We start from the raw sequence: 16,003 nt of genomic DNA, 5'->3' as shown, positions 1-16,003 counted from the left end.
CGCATGGTGGGAAGGGAACAGGGTAGAGTGGGGGGCTGTGAAGGGTCTGGATGAATGGTGGCTAATAATAAGCAGGCCTGGCCATCCAGCCCTTTCTCCAAGACTGTCCCAAGCACCAGCCACAATTCAATAGGGTCCAATCCTGGGAGTGCTCACTGTGGTCAGGGGCATGAAGGGTGTGGGGTAGGGAGCGTGGGATTGGCCTGGAGGGGTCCCAGTACCTCAAGCTGTGGGGTCATGGGGAGAATGCTTGGCCTTTCCAAAGCCCTCTAGCCCTGCTGAGCCGAGTCCTGCCCGATGCCAGGGCCTGGGAACTGGCTCTCTGGGCCTGCTTCTCCCTGGTGCTGGTGCCCTCTCTGCCTGGGTTTGCGGCTTCTCTCTGCCAGCTTGGCTGATTGGGCCTGAGGTTTGTTCCCTCCAGCTCATTGTCTCCTCGGCTCGGCTCAGCTCAGCTCCACCACACGGTGCTGCTGGCTACAGGCCTGGCGTGGATCACTCTTCTCCCTGCTTGGTTCCCGCTGCCTGCAAGACACTCTCCCCTGTGGCTCCCCGAGTCCCATTCGCCCCCCGGTGCTGCCCTGCGTGGCTAGCCCTGACTGCCCATCCCCTCACACACAAGCGAGAGAGCATTCTCTGCAGCTGTCTGCCCCTCCCTGCCTGCTCTCCAGGTCTCCGGACACAGCTCCCCTTCCTCGCGGCCCCGATGTCCCCCTGGAGGCCGTTGGTCACCAGCCGGGCGATATGGATGGATGAGGGAGCCCTGCAGGCTGGAGGGGCCCTTGTCCCCTAGGGCCCTGGCCACCCGTCTAACTGGCTTCTCCATCTTGTTTTTCAGGGTGGACAAGTCATTCATCTATCACAGACGCCTCCGGTGAGTAGGTGACTGGCCCTGTGGTCCTTGCTGCATCCTGGAGGAGGCCGGGGTGGAGTGGGGACAGATGGGGCTCTCCAAGGCATGGGGTGGCCAGGGGCTCAGGCTGTCGGGGGTGCGGGGAGGCTGTGAGTGTTGTGGCTCTCAGGGCAGTTTCTGGAGCCCTCACTTGGAAGGACAGAGAGATATTAGCAAGAGGCCTAGCCCACCCACGGTTGTGGGGCACAGCGATGGGGTGGGCTTAGAGCCATGCGTGGGGGGCTGCAGGGAGCTGGGATGGGCTCAGAGCCAGCTGCCGGGGGCGCAGGGAGGGGCTGGGACTAGTTGTTCAGGACAGGACATGAGGAGCTGAGTTGGCTCTAGAATGGCTGAGCTGAAGGATTCCAGTGACAATTGTTCTGCCCCTGGCTAATGGGAGCTGCAGTAGAGCAGACGTCCTGAGGCTATGCCAGGGGGCCCTGAGGATCCCGTGGGATCCTGGGTCTTAATGTCACTGTTTGTGCGGAATGAGCAGGGGCCGGGTTTCCAAACATGCAGCCAGCACTCAGGGATAGGTGATAGGTGCTTGCCTGGCTCAGTGCCCGCAGTGACCTGCCTGTGGCAGTGTGTGGGGCAGGGCAGGGTCGGAGTGAAGGGAGGGGCAGGACGAGGATTTCTAGGACCAAGTTCGTAGCTGGAGTCTGGACGTGAGGGCCAGGGGCACATCCCCTGCAGGGCTCCTGCAGCGGGGCCAAAGCAGCCTGAGAGCCGACAATGGGCACTTAGCTCCCTGGCCGCCTCCCAGACGCTCTGGGTGCCTGGGCGGTGCCAAGCTGAAAGGGGCATTGTCCCTGTGAGAGGGATGCTGCCAGCTTGGCAGAGTCTGGCATTGGCATGGGCCTGAGGGGCATTGGCCACATTGGGTCCTGGCAGGTTCCTGTGACATGCGCTGTACAGGGCAGGAGGTGGCCTCCAGAGGGCAGAGCTCGGCTTGGGGCCTGGGTGCACACTGACCCGCACCAGCTGCATGTCAGCCCCTGAGCCTAGCGTTGCATTGGCCCTGTGGGGGCCGGACCAGGCAGCCATTAGGTGGCACCGTAGAGCTGGAGTGTTGATGTCGCAGAGCCCCAGGGGAGCCAAGGGGCAGCTTGCTCTGGGTTTTTAACCCCATAGTACCCTCCTCCCCCGCAGCGCATGGGGGAGGCTTTAGCTTCACCATTGGTGACGGTCTCCTGCCTTGGAACGGGAGCTGCAGACTCTGAGCTCCCAGGGCTCCCTGAAGCACCACAGAGCCACTCAGAGGGGAGAAAGGGCTGCCCAGTGGCCAGAGCACTAGCTAAGACCTGGGAAATCCTCAGCACTGCCACAGCCTTCCCGTGTGACCTCGGGCCTGTCCCTTAGCCTCTCTGCTGCAGTTGCCATCTGTACAGTGGGGGTAACAGCTGTGCCCTGCTATTAGTGAGGCGCTCGGATACCGTAATCCTAGGGCTGGATAAGTACTTGCGCTAGGAAGAGATTCTGCCCCTCCCCCCTCCGCAGCAATGGCATCAGCTGGGCCTGGAGCTCTGCTGGATCAGGGCACGGGGCTCTAGAACTCAGAGTGCTTTGAATGCGGGGGGGGGGGGGGGTTAGGTTGGTGTTATCTGACCCCCAGTTCCCAGCTGGAGGAGGCGAGACACAGGGACAGGAGGCGGGCCTGGCCCCATAGGCAGTCAGTGAGTCACCAGGCCCAGATGGGATTCACCCAAGAGTTCTGAAGAACTCAAATGTGAAATTGCAGAACTACTAACTGTGGTTTGTAACCTATCATTTAAATCAGCTTCATACCAGATGACTGGAGGACAGCTAATGTGATGCCAATTTTTAAAAAGGGCTCCAAACGTGACCCCGGCAATTACAGGCCTGACTTCAGTACCGGGCAAACTGGTTGAAACTAGAACAAAATTATCAGACAGTTAGATGAACATAATTTGTTGGGGAAGAGTCAACATGGTTTTTGTAAAGGGAAATCATGCCTCACCAATCTACTAGAATTCCTTGAGGGGGTCAACAAGCATTTTGGCCAGGGGGAAATAGTGTGCTTACATTTTCAGAAAGCCTTTGACAAGGTCCCTCACCAAAGGCTCTTAAGCAAAGTAAGCTGTCATGGGATAAGAGGGAAGGTCCTCTCATGGATTGGTAACTGGTTAAAAGATAGGAAACAAATGATAGCAATAAACGGTCAGTTTTCAGACTGGAGAGAGGTAAATAGTGGTGTCCCCCAGGGGTCTGTACTGGGCCCAGTCCTATTCCACATATTCATAAATGATCTGGAAAAGGGGGGAAACAGTGAGATGGCAAAATTTGCAGATGATACAAAACTACTCAAGATAGTTAAGTCCCAGGCAGACTATGAAGAGCTACAAAAGGGTCTCACAAAACTGAGTGACTGGGCAACAAAATGGCAGATGAAATTCAATGTTGATAAATGCAAAGTAATGCACATTGGAAAACATAATCACATCTATACATATAAAATGTATGTAAATTAGCTGTTACCTCTCAAGGAAGAGATCTTGCAGTCATTGTGAATAGTTCTCTGGAAACATCCATTCAATGTGCAGGGCAGTCAAAAAAGCAAATAGAATGTTGGGTATCATTAAGAAAGGGATAGATAATAAGACAGAAAATATCATATTGCCTCTGTATAAATCCATGGTACACCCACATCTTGAATACTGCTGTGACGGCGCAGGGAGCGGGGCGGACTGACCTGGGAATGTTGCAGGTGGGTTGCAGTGGGGATGTGGGACTTCCCTTGAAGGAAGCTACCTGAGCCGTAACCTGAGCCAGGAGTGGGTGTTGGGAGAAGTGACACCTTCTGCCCGGGAGACTGAACAAAGGAGAGGGGATGGGGGAGAAAGCTGGTGAAGGAGTTTTTTGTAGTTTCCGTTTGGGCTGGGTGGTGCAACACAGGGAACCCCAAGCTGGGGTCTAAGCTTCCTAAACCCCCCAGAAGGACTTGATTGAGGGGTTCTGGTTGTACCTACACTCTCTGCTTGGGACTGTGTTCCTGTCATCTAATAAACCTTCCGTTTTACTGGCTGGCTGAGAGTCACTGTGAATCTCAGGAAGAGGGGTGCAGGGCCCTGACTCCCCCACACTCCGTGACAATTGGTGGCAGTGGTGGGATCTACTGCACCCCGTGGACGGTGCTTCCTGCTGTAAGCAACTGGGGAGCAGTAAAACAAAGGGAGATTGACGGGGACCAGGTGTTCTGAAGAGTCAACGAGGGACGGTTTCAGGGGGCGATTCACCCCTGGGAGTGTGTGATCAGCGAGAAGGACTTTTGCAGTAACGGTCCCCCGGGGGATCGCAGCGAGTGGTCCCAAGGGCAGAGGAGTCTGCAGTCGACCCTGGCAGAGAGATGGTGACCTCAAGAAGGGCTGGCACACTAGGGGTCTCCCTGGAAACTGTGGGGAGCGGTGAGCACCCAGGCCTGTGAGTGGCCAGCAGGAAGATGTATGCCAAGCGGCTTAAGAGTGACCTGGTGGAGCTGTGCAAGCAGAGGGGGCTGCACAGTGGGAGGCTCACCAAAGAACAGCTCATTGCCCAGCTGGAGGAGGGAGATCGCTCGAATGAACTGATCCCTGTCTCTGAGGGAAGCAGCCTGGCAGATGTAGCGCAGGCACCAGTGTCTGTCCCAGCTGGGAGTGGTCAGCTGGCTGCTGAGGGCTTCCCGATACCCCTCCTTATTATGCCTGGGGAAGGGTGAGGAGGAACCCAGCAAATACCGAGGGCACCATGACCCCCCTGGCCAGCAGGGGATCCTCCCAGCAAAGCTCGCCGGCCAGCAGGGGATCCTCCCGGTGACGCTCAGCATCCATGGAGCGGAAGCGGCTGGAATGGGAGAAAGAGCTAAAACTGAGAGAGCTGGCAGATCGTGAACAACAGAGGCAGCATGAACTGGAGCTGGCGAGGCTGAGGGGCAGTGAGCCCCCGGCTGTGGTGAGTGAGGGGGGACCCAGGGCTGCACGGAGCTTTGATAAGTGCATCTTGGCCCAGCATAAGGAGGGGGAGGACATGGATGACTTCCTGGATGCCTTTGAGACATTCTGCGAGCTGCACCAGGTTGATCCTGTGGACAGACTCCAGGTTCTCACCCCCTTACTGGACCCCAAAGTCGTGGCATTGTACCGCCAACTGGAAGGGGCGGAGAAAGGGGACTACGAACTATTCAAAAAGGCCCTGCTACATGAGTTTGGACTGACTCCTGAGATGTACCGGGAAAGGTTCCGGAGTCAGGATAAACCCCCCTGACATCTCATATCTGCAACTAGCCGTCCGCATGGAGGGATATGCCAGCAAGTGGGCAAATGGGGCCCAGACGAAGGAGGACCTGCTTAAACTGCTGGTACTGGAGCAACTGTATGAGCGGTGCCCATCCGACCTGAGGCTGTGGTTGAGGGACAAAAAGCCAGAGAACCCGCGACACGCAGGGCGGCTGGCCAATGAGTTTGTGAAGAGCTGGTCAGGGGGTGGCAGGGAGGAGTCCCAAAGGAACAGGCCCACTGCGATGCAGAGAGAGAGTCACCCGGGGACCTCCCAAAGGGGGAATATGGGGAATCCCTTCTCAAGGGGAACGCCCAGTGTCAGGGACAACCAACCGGTTCGAGGGGACCAATGGGTCATGAGCTGCTATTACTGCAGCCAAAGAGGCCACATTCAGGCCCAGTGCCCCAAGCTCAAGGACAGACTGAGCAGACCGAACCAACACCGAGTTAACTTGGTAGAGGCCCAGACGGACGAGGGGCAGGCTTCCCAGGCAAGAGGGGCTGGCAGCTTATCAACTGCTCAAGAGAGAGAAGGGCCCCAGGCCAGCTTCTCTGGGGGGCCGGATACTCCGGACTCAAAGTTCTCCGTTTACAGAGTGGGCGCGGGGCTGTCCCTGCAGAGCTAATGCCTTGTTCCCCTGGAGGTGGATGGGAGGAAAGTCTATGGATACTGGGATACGGGCAGTGAGGTGACACTGGCCCGGCCCGAGGTGATAGCTCCAGATCAGGTGATACCCAACACCTTCCTGACCCTGATGGGGGTGGGCGGGACCCCATTCAAGGTGCCCGTGGCGAAGGTACACCTGAAGTGGGGGGCAAAGGAGGACCCCAAGGACGTGGGAGTGCACCACCATTTGCCCACTGAGGTGTTGATGGGGGGGGGAACCTAGAGGACTGGCCAAGCAACCCCCATGTCTTAGTCATGACCCGTAGCCAGAGCCGGCGAGGGGCACTACGCCCTGACCTCGGGAAGGATGTCACACCGGAGGCACAGAACCTTACCCTGGTGGGGAGGGAACACCCAAGGACAAGGCTCGGGGTGGCTGTGGCTTCCAACCCAGTCGACGAGAGGGAGCAGGTCCCCGTCCCTTCTCAAGCCGCCGAGTTCCAGGCCGAGTTGCAGAAAGATCCCTCCTTGCGGAAGACAAGGGACCTGGCTGACCTCAGTGTGGTACAGACCATGAGGAGAGGTTCCTGTGGGAGAAGGGGTTCCTATACTGCGAATGGGCTCCCCTCGGGGAGATGGAGTCCTGGGGGATCAGGAGGCACCTGCTGGTACCCCAGAAGTATCGCCGCAAGCTACTGTACCTGGCCCATGACATCCCTCTCGCAGGGCACCAGGGAATCCGGCACACCAGGCAGAGGCTGCTACAGAACTTTTACTGGCCTGGGGTCTTTACCAATGTCTGACTACTGCCAATCCTGTGACCTCTGTCAGAGGATGGGGAAGGCCCGGGACAAGGGGAAAGCGGCGTTGAGGCCTTTGCCCATCATAGAGGAGCCTTTCCAGAAGGTGGCCGTGGACATAGTGGGATCTCTTAGCAAGACGACCCAGTCAGGGAAGAAATACATTCTGGTGGTGGTAGATTTCGCCACCCACTACCCCGAGGCAGTGCCCTTATTGTCCATCGAAGCAGACACTGTGGCAGATGTGCTGCTGACCATTTTCAGCCGAGTGGGGTTTCCCAAGGAAGTCTTAACAGACCAAGGGTCCAACTTCATGTCGGCCCTACTCCGGTGCTTGTGGGAGAAATGTGGGGTCCAGCACAACTGGGCCTCAGCATATCACTCCCAATCCAATGGGCTGGTGAAGAGGTTCAACGGAACACAAAAGATGATGCTAAAAACCTTTATGAACCAGCACCCGCAGGACTGGGACAAGTACTTACCTCACCTGCTGTTCGCGTACAGGGAGGTACCCCAGGAGTCTACCAGGTTTTCGCCTTTCGAACTGTTATATGGAAGGCGGGTAAGGGGGCCCCTAGACCTGATGAGAGACGAATGGGAGGGGAAGGCCACTCCCAAGGGAGAGTCGGTGGTGGAGTATGTCCTGACTTTCTGGGAAAGACTTGCTGAACTCATGGGCCTGGCCAGGGAGAATCTGGCCGGAGCCCAGAGGAAGCAGAAGATCTGGTATGACTGCACAGCGTGGGCCCGCGCCTTCGCCACCGGGGATCAGGTGATGGTCCTCATCCCCGTGAGGAAAACCAAACTCCAGGCCGCCTGGGAAGGGCCCTTCAGGGTTGTCAAGCAACTAAACGAGGTAAACTATGTGGTGGAGCTGTCGAACGGGGCACACCACCGCTGGGTGTACCATGTGAATATGATGAAGCCATATTATGACAGGGGGAATGTGGTATTGGCCGTGTGTGGACATTGGGAGGAGCAGGAAGATGACCCTTTAGTAGATTTATTCCCTGGGATAAGAGCTGGTTTCCCCCTGGAAGCAATTCCCCTCTCTGATCAGCTGACCCCGGCCCAGCATGCTGAGCTCAGAGAGGTGCTGCATCTGTACCAACAGCTGTTTTCCAACCAGCCCGGACGCACTAATCTGACCGTCCACCGGGTGCAGACAGGATCGCACCTGCCTATAAAATGCTCCCCCTTCCGAGCCACAGGGAAAACTGCTCAGGACCTGGAAAGAGAGGTCAGGGACATGCTGGCTTTGGGGATGATCCAGCCGTCTTCCAGCCCTTGGGCCTCGCCAGTGGTGCTGGTCCCCAAAAAGGACGGGTCGATCCGGTTCTGTGTGGACTATTGGAAGCTCAATGCCATCGCCGTGTCTGATGCCTACTCCATGCCCAGGCCTGACGAGCTCCTAGACAAGCTAGGAGGAGCTCACTACCTTACCACCATGGATCTTACAAAGGGCTACTGGCAAGTGCCACTGGATGCAGATGCCAGACTGAAATCGGCCTTTATCACCCCTCTGGGGCTCTATGAGTTCCTGACCCTGCCTTTCGGCCTCAAGGAAGCACCGGCCACCTTCCAGCGCCTGGTGGATCAGCTACTGAGGGGGATGGAGAGTTTTGCTGTGGCGTATATTGACGACATCTGTGTCTTTAGCCAGACCTGGGAGGGTCATGTGTCCCAGGGTAAACAAGTGCTGGACCGACTCCAGGAGGCTGGGCTGACCGTAAAAGCTGAGAAGTGCAAGGTGGGGATGGCTGAAGTATCCTACCTAGGTCACCGGGTGGGGAGCAGCTGCCTAAAGCCAGAACCAGCCAAAGTGGAGGTGATCAGAGACTTGCCCGCTCCGCAAACCAAAAAGCAGGTCCAAGCCTTTATTGGGATGGCAGGGTACTATCGAAGGTTCATGCCCCACTTTAGCTCCATAGCCGCCCCCATCACTGAGCTGTGCAAGAAGGGGAAGCCAGACAAGGTGGTCTGGACCGAGGAGTGCCAGCAGGCTCTCCGGGCGCTGAAGGAGGCTCTGGTCAGCGGCCCAGTTCTGGCAAACCCAGACTTTGACAAGGCCTTTATGGTGTTCACTGACGCCTCAGACACGGGACTGGGGGCGGTGTTAATGCAGGAGGATGAAAAGGGGGAGAGACACCTGATCATGTACCTGAGCAAGAAGTTGCTTCCCCGGGAGCAGAACTACGTGACCATCGAGAAGGAATGCCTGGCCATGGTGTGGGCCCTCAAGAAACTAGAGCCATATCTCTTTGGGCGTCACTTCACCGTGCACACCGACCACTCTCCCCTGACCTGGCTGCACCAGATGAAAGGAGCCAACGCCAAGCTCCTGCGGTGGAGCCTGCTCCTGCAGGATTATGACGTGGACGTGGTCCATGTGAAGGGAAGTGCCAACCTGATAGCGGATGCGTTGTCCCGGAGAGGGAGCCCTGAACTTCCCCAGGTCACTGGTCAGAGTGACCCCGTACAGTTCAGTCTTGAAGGGGGTCAGGGAGCGGGGCGGACTGACCTGGGAATGTTGCAGGGAAGTTGCATTGGGGATGGGGGACTTCCCTTGAAGGAAGCTACCTGAGCTGTAACCTGAGCGGGGGGGGGGGGGGGGGGGGGAGGGGGAGAGGGAAGTGGGAGAAGTGACACCTTCTGCCCGGGAGACTGAACAAAGGAGAGGGGAGGGGGGAGAATTTTTTAATTTCCATTTGGGTTGGGTGGTGCAACGCAGGGAACCCCAAGCTGGGGTCTAAGTTCCCTAAACTCCCCAGAAGGACTTGATTGAGGGGTTCTGGTTGTACCTACACACTCTGCTTGGGACTGTGTTCCTGTCATCTAATATCAGAGGGGGAGCCGTGTTAGTCTGAATCTGTAAAAAGCAACAGAGGGTCCTGTGGCACCTTTGAGACTAACAGAAGTACTGGGAGCATAAGTTTTCATGGGTAAGAACCTCACTTCTGTCATCTAATAAACCTTCTGTTTTACTGGCGGGCTGAGAGTCACTGTGAATCTCAGGAAGAGGGGTGCAGGGCCCTGACTCCCCCACACTCCGTGACAACTGTGTGAAGATGTAGTCGCCCCATCTCGAAAAAGATATATTGGAATTGGAAAAGGTTCAGAAAAGGGCAACAAAAATGATTAGCGATATAGAACAGCTTCCATATGAGGAGAGATTAATAAAACTGGGACGTTTCAGCTTGGAAAAGAGATGACTAAGGACAGAGGGATATGATTGAGGTCTGTAAAATCATGACTGGTATAGAGAAAGTGAATAAGGAAATGTTATTAACTCCTTATCATAACACACAAACTAGGGGTCACCAAATGAAATTAATAGGCAGCAGGTTTAAAACAAACAAAAGGAAGTATTTCTGCACACAACGCCCAGTCAACCTGTGGAACTCCTTGCCAGAAGATTTTGGGAAGGCCAAGGCTATAACATGGTTCAGAAAAGAACTAGGTAAGTTCATGGAGGATAGGTCCATCAATGGCTGTTAGCCAGGATGGGCAGGGATGGTGTCCCTAGCCTCTTGTTTGCCAAAAGCTGGGAATGGGCGACAGGGGATGGATCACTTGATGATTACCTGTTCTGTTCATTCCCTCTGGGGCACCTGGCATTGGTCACTGTCGAAAGACAGGATACTGGGCTGGATGGACCTTTGGTCTGACCCAGTTTGGCCGTTCTTATGTTCAGGAATAGCCCAGTCTTCTGCATCCCAGGCCCTTACACTAGCTGCTGTTTTATGCTGCCCCCTTCTGAAGAGGGTTTGCTCTCACTGGGGTGGTGGCTGCTGGGAATTACTCCATCAGAGAGATGAGATCAAACCAGGGTCTGGCCTAGGCTGAGATGCATTAGAAGTTGTAGTGGGGATGAAGAATTGGGCAGAGCCCTGTGATCTGTTCCCCACTCTTCTACTGACCTACTAGGTGTCCTTGCGAAGCTCCCCTCCCAGTGCCTCAGTTTCCCCATCTGTACTATGGTGATGGTTCTGTGTGGATAAAATACACACATCTGTGAGGTGTTGAAGCCACCCCACACTTTCCTTAGTGTGGTTTTTGGGGCAAATATAGTTTCCCAGCCACGTTGCAGCCAATCCAGCTGTGTGAACTCAGATCCTGAGTTCACAGAGCTGACAGGGCTGGGGCCATCGGTGGGTGTGCTGAGCATGGCTCTCTACTGACCCCTTCTAGCGTGGTCTGAGGGACTCCTGAGCCAGGAGAATGGTGCTTGTGGCACAGGGCTGGGGCACTGATGTCCGTCTGGGGCGATGTGGGGCAGGCGTTTCTTCAGGAATCACTAGGGAGGCTGATGGTGGTGGTGGTGGGGGAGCAGGAAATGCAGCCTCTGGTCTCACTCGGAGAGTTTCCATCCCTAGGAAAGAGCGCTAGCCCCGTGGGACAGAGCGCAGCTGGAACCATCCTGCATTACAGCTGCCTGGCCAGCCCGGGAACATGGCTCCCTGTACTCCTGGCAGGGTGCTGCCAGTTCTCTGCCAGAGATCGCAGGAGGAGCTGTGCCCAGGGATTGGGGGACTTCCCCTGTGGGCAGATTGGTCCCCATTCATCCTGTACTGGGTTCCTCGCATCGTCCTCTGAAGCATCTGGTTTGGGCCCGTGGAAGAGATGGGAGGCCAGCCTAGATGGGCTCTTGGTCTGATCCACTGCAGCAGGAGACTGGCCTGGGGTGTCAGAGAGGCTGGGTTGGAGGGGCCCATTGTTCTGGCATGTGCGGGAAGGGGCGCATGGGTGCGTCAGGGCGATTGCGCTAATAGGCATCAGCCAAGCCCAGGCTGCAGCTTGGAGAGCAGAGTCCCTGGGGGACTCCGTCAGCTTCTTCCTCCCCCGTCTCCCCATTTCCACTCTTCCATGTAGCCATAGCAACTGGCAACAATCCTGCAGCGCCTGTTGTCGCCTCCTCTCAGGCGCAGGCAGAGAGAGCAGGGAGCTGTGGCCCCAGGCTCCGGCCCAGCGACAGGGACAGACCTGTGCTGACCCCTGGGAGAGACTGAGACCGGCTCCATACAGTGCATGGAGGGAGCAGGGCGGGAGGGACTGACAGCACCTAGCTGCGTGGGGGGAGGAGGCCTTGGGGGCCCTGATGTGCTCCCACAGCCCTACTGATGTGGGAAAGAATGTGCCCGTGACCTCTCTGCAGTCATCTGAGCCCTAAGCAGCCCTGCAGGGTGTGGGGCTGGCATCTGTGGAAACCAGCAATGTGATACTCCCCAGTTGTCAGTGTCACATCTGCCACCCTGGGCACCGACACCCTGCCTTGGCATGGGAAGGGGGGGTGAATGCACCTGGGCCAGGGAGCAGGGCACCAGGATGGTACCATCTGCTGTCACTGGCTGGAGAGAGAACCCTCAGGGAGGAGCAGTGAGACCCAGTGCAAGAGGAAAGACCTTATCCCCCAGCAAGGAGCCCCTGACCAAGAGCTTCATCCCTCCAGACAAAGGTGTGGGCAGCAGCCTCCAGAAGTGCCCCCCTCTGTCTCCCTCCCCTCATCACCCCATTACATTGAATTGAAAGTCCAGTAGATAGAGACCTAGAGCAGGAGCTGTGAACTCTGATTCCAGCGCCTCCACTGTCCTGTGCATGGGCAAATCACTTTCCCTTCCAGCGTGTATCTAGTTTGTTTAGAGGTGAAGCTCTTCGAGGCAGGGACTGGCTCCCACTAGGTGTCTGGGCAGCACCCGGCACAGGGGGCCCCCGATCTCGGCAGGGTCCAGCCAGCACCTGGCACAGCAGGCCCCCGATCTCAGCTGAGGCCTCTAGATGCTAACCCAATACACATAATAGTAATTAACAAGAGGAAAGGAATAGGGCAGCTATGCCAGAGGGGGCGGCCTCTCAATGGTGGTTCTATGCTTGTGTGTATGGGGGGGGGCGTTCTGCTCTGTCAGTGGGCCTGGGCCCTGCTATGGGTTTCCAATAGAGCACCATCCATTTGTAAAGCCTCTAGGAGCAGACCCTTGGAAGCCCCTGGGTCACAGGCTGGTAGGACGGTTCATGGAGTGCAAGGCTAAAAGGATCCTTGCGTTTGTGGTTTTGCTGAGCCTCACTTCCAAGTGAAACCCGAGAGCAGGAGGTGGCCTGATGCAAACCCCAAACGAAGGCTGGTCTGGCCCCACCCAATGCATAAATCACAAGAGCCGAGCTGAGCCCAGCTTTGCCCTGAGCTGCCCAGACGGTGGCCATGGCTGTTCTGTGTGGCATGGCTCTGCCACAGGTGGTTCCTGAATGCCCATAGCCAGCGGGCGCTGCAGACCAGCCACTCTGTTCTGTTCGCTCGCACACATGGGTTGTTGCTGTGAGATGACACAGAGAAAATGGCCCTGGGCTTTGCTTGGCCCATAGGCAGGAAGCTTTTTAAATGGTGACAAATGTATTTGTTTATTTAGATTTCCGTACAATACAATAAGAACATAAGAGTGGCCCTACGGGGTCAGACCAAGGGTCCATCCAGCCCAGTGTCCTGTCTTCCGACAGTGGCCAGTGCCAGGTGCCCCAGAGGGAATGAACAGAACAGGTAATTATCAAGTATCAGAGGAGTGGTCGTGTTAGTCTGGATCTGTAAAAGCAGCAGAGAGTCCTGTGGCACCTTATAGACGAAGTGGGTATTCACCCACGAAAGCTCATGCTCCAATACGTCTGTTAGTCTATAAGGTGCCACAGGACTCTTTGCTGCTCTTACAGGGAATCATCAAGTGATCCATCCCATCGTCCATTCCCAGCTTCTGGCAAACAGCTTCTAGGGACACCATCCCTGCTCATCCTGGCTAATAGCCATTGATGGATCTATTCTCCATGAATTTATCTAGTTCTTTTACAATTTAAATACAGCCTCTCCACAGCAGTGGGTGCCCTGGTGGCAGGGCCGGCTCTGGCTTTTTTGCCGCCCCAGGCAAAAAAGCCTCCTGCCGCACCCCCACCCCCACCCAGCGTGACAGGGGAGGGTGCGGAGCCCGGCCGTGGGCCGCTCTCCCCAACTAGCCGGAGCGCAGGGGGGAGGGCGGCTAGCCCACCGTGGCTCCGCTGGTGGCCGGAGCCCCGGGAGGAGGGCGGAGAGCCCAGCCGGGGCTCCGCTCTCCCCGGCGGCGAGCCCGGCCGGGGCTCCGCTCTCCCTGGCGGCGAGCCAGGCCGGGGCTCCGCTCTCCCCCGGCGGCCGGAGCACCGCCCCGCCCCCCTCCAGGTGCCGCCCCAAGCACAAGCTTGATGGGCTGGTGCCTGGAGCCGGCCCTGCCTGGTGGTTATTTAGAATCACAGTCCCTCCAGGAATAACTGCACTGGAATATAACCGAGCTCTCAGCATGCAGTAACTTAGCCAGCCAGGAATTCAAAGCAACAAAATACACCCTGCCCTGCCCCACCCCACTGCTAGTCCCTTGGCACCCACTCTGCCTGCCCCGAAAACTCAGCAATCAGATGGGGTCTGCAGCATGCCCTATAAAGGCCCAGTAAGGCTATGTTAGCCGCAGGGGGGGCGCATGTGCCAGCTTCCATTTCGCTGTCCGTTTAGAGGAGGCTGTTTGGGAGCTGCGCTCTGAGGGACATGGGCCCAGTTTTCCTTTACCAACAAGAACAATAGCAAAGCAACAGCCTTTCTGCATTAGCAAATCTGGGGCTGTCTGTCTCACTGTGTGCCTGCCCCCAGCCCCTGTGCTAGCTGTGAAGGTTGCAGCTGGCAGGGGACATGCTGCTGGGGTGGATGCTGGCGACACGCCCATGGGCTGGCCCACTATGCTGTAAGCTCCCCATTTGGGCCTGACAACCAGTAGAAACGATTCCTGTGAAGGACAGCAGTAGAGAGGCTAAATTGGAAAAGATGGGAATCAGTATGAAAATTGAAAGGTGGATAAGGAACTGGTTAAAGGGGAGACTACAGCGGGTTATACTGAAAGGTGAACTGTCAGGCTGGAGGGAGGTTACTAGTGGAGTTCCTCAGGGATCGGTTTGGGGACCAATCTTATTTAATCTTTTTATTACTGACCTTGACACAAAAAGTGGGAGTGTACTAATAAAGTTTGCGGATGACACAAAGCTGGGAGGTATTGCCAATACAGAGAAGGACCGGGATATCATACAGGAAGAGCTGGACAACCTTGTAAACTGGAGTAATAGTAACAGGATGAAATTTAATAGTGAAAAGTGCAAGGTCATGCATTTGGGGATTAATAACATGAATTTTTGTTATAAACCGGGGACGCATGACTTGGAAGTAAGAGAGGAGGAGAAGGACCTCGAAGTATTGGTTAATCACAGGATGACTATGAGCCGCCAATGTGATATGGCTGTGAAAAAAGCAAATACGATCTTGGGATGCATCAGGCGAGGTATTTCCAGTAGAGATAAGGAGGTGTTAGTACTGTTATACAAGGCACTGGTGAGACCTCATCTGGAATACTGTGTGCAGTTCTGGTCTCCCATGTTTAAGAAGGATGAATTCAAACTGGAACAGTTACAGAGAAGGGCTACTAGGATGATCCGAGGAATGGAAAACCTGTCTTATGAAAGGAGACTCAAAGAGCTTGGCTTGTTTAGCCTAACCAAAAGAAGGCTGAGGGGAGATATGATTGCTCTCTATAAATATATCAGAGGGATAAATATCAGAGAGGGAGAGGAATTATTTAAGCTCAGTACCAATGTGGACACAAGAACAAATGGATATAAACTGGCCATTAGGAAGTTTAATATTGAAATTAGACGAAGGTTTCTAACCATCAGAGGAGTGAAGTTCTGGAACAGCCTTCCAAGGGGAGTAGTGGGGGCAAAAGACATATCTAGCTTCAAGACTAAGCTTGATAAGTTTAAGGAGGGGATGGTATGATGGGATTGTCTAATTTTGGCAATTAATTGATCTTTGACTATTAGTGGTAAATATGCCCACTGGCCTGTGATGGGATGTTTGATGGGGTGGGATCTGAGTTACTACAGAGAATTCTTTCCTGGGTGCTGGCTGGTGAGTCTTGCCCAAATGCTCAGGGTTTAGCTGCTCACCATATTTGGGGTCGGGAAGGAATTTTCCTCCAGGGCAGATTGGCAGAGGCCCTGGGGGTTTTTCGCCTTCCTCTGCAGCGTGGGGCACAGGTCACTTGCTGGAGGATTCTCTGCACCTTGAAGTCTTTAAACCACAAGTTGAGGACTTCAATAGCTCAGATATAGGTCAGGCATTTGTTACAGGAGTGGGTGGGTGAGATTCTGTGACCTGCATTGTGCAGGAGGTCAGACTAGAAGATCATAATGGTTCCTTCTGACCTTCAAGTCTATGAGAAGCTCTGGACTGGATTCTTCCTCTCCCTGACCCTGAGGCGAGTGTGGTGAGTTACTCCTGATTTCAACTTGGGGAGAGTAGAATTCAGGCCACTCTCACTTTAAAAGCCATGTGCCAAATGCTGACAGTTCCCTGAACTTTGGGTTTTGGCCCTATATGCTT

General features: G+C 55.5%; 1 protein-coding gene across 4 annotated transcripts in view; it reads left to right on the top strand.

Annotated features, from left to right (window-relative positions):
- RAP1GAP (RAP1 GTPase activating protein) overlaps window positions 1-16,003 on the top strand; it is a 185,412-nt gene that overhangs the window by 25,425 nt on the left and 143,984 nt on the right. For all 4 annotated transcript variants that reach the window (XM_054009445.1, XM_054009444.1, XM_054009446.1 and 1 more), the window contains exon 2: window positions 836-871. The gene's annotated coding sequence lies outside the window, so the exon portion shown is untranslated. The remainder of the gene's footprint in view (window positions 1-835; window positions 872-16,003) is intronic.

This window comes from Malaclemys terrapin, chromosome 19 (genome assembly GCF_027887155.1).
Source record: "Malaclemys terrapin pileata isolate rMalTer1 chromosome 19, rMalTer1.hap1, whole genome shotgun sequence".
Classification (NCBI taxonomy): Eukaryota; Metazoa; Chordata; order Testudines; family Emydidae; genus Malaclemys; species Malaclemys terrapin.
Note: the sequence above shows the minus strand (reverse complement) of the source record. Positions and strands in the feature narration are given on the sequence as shown.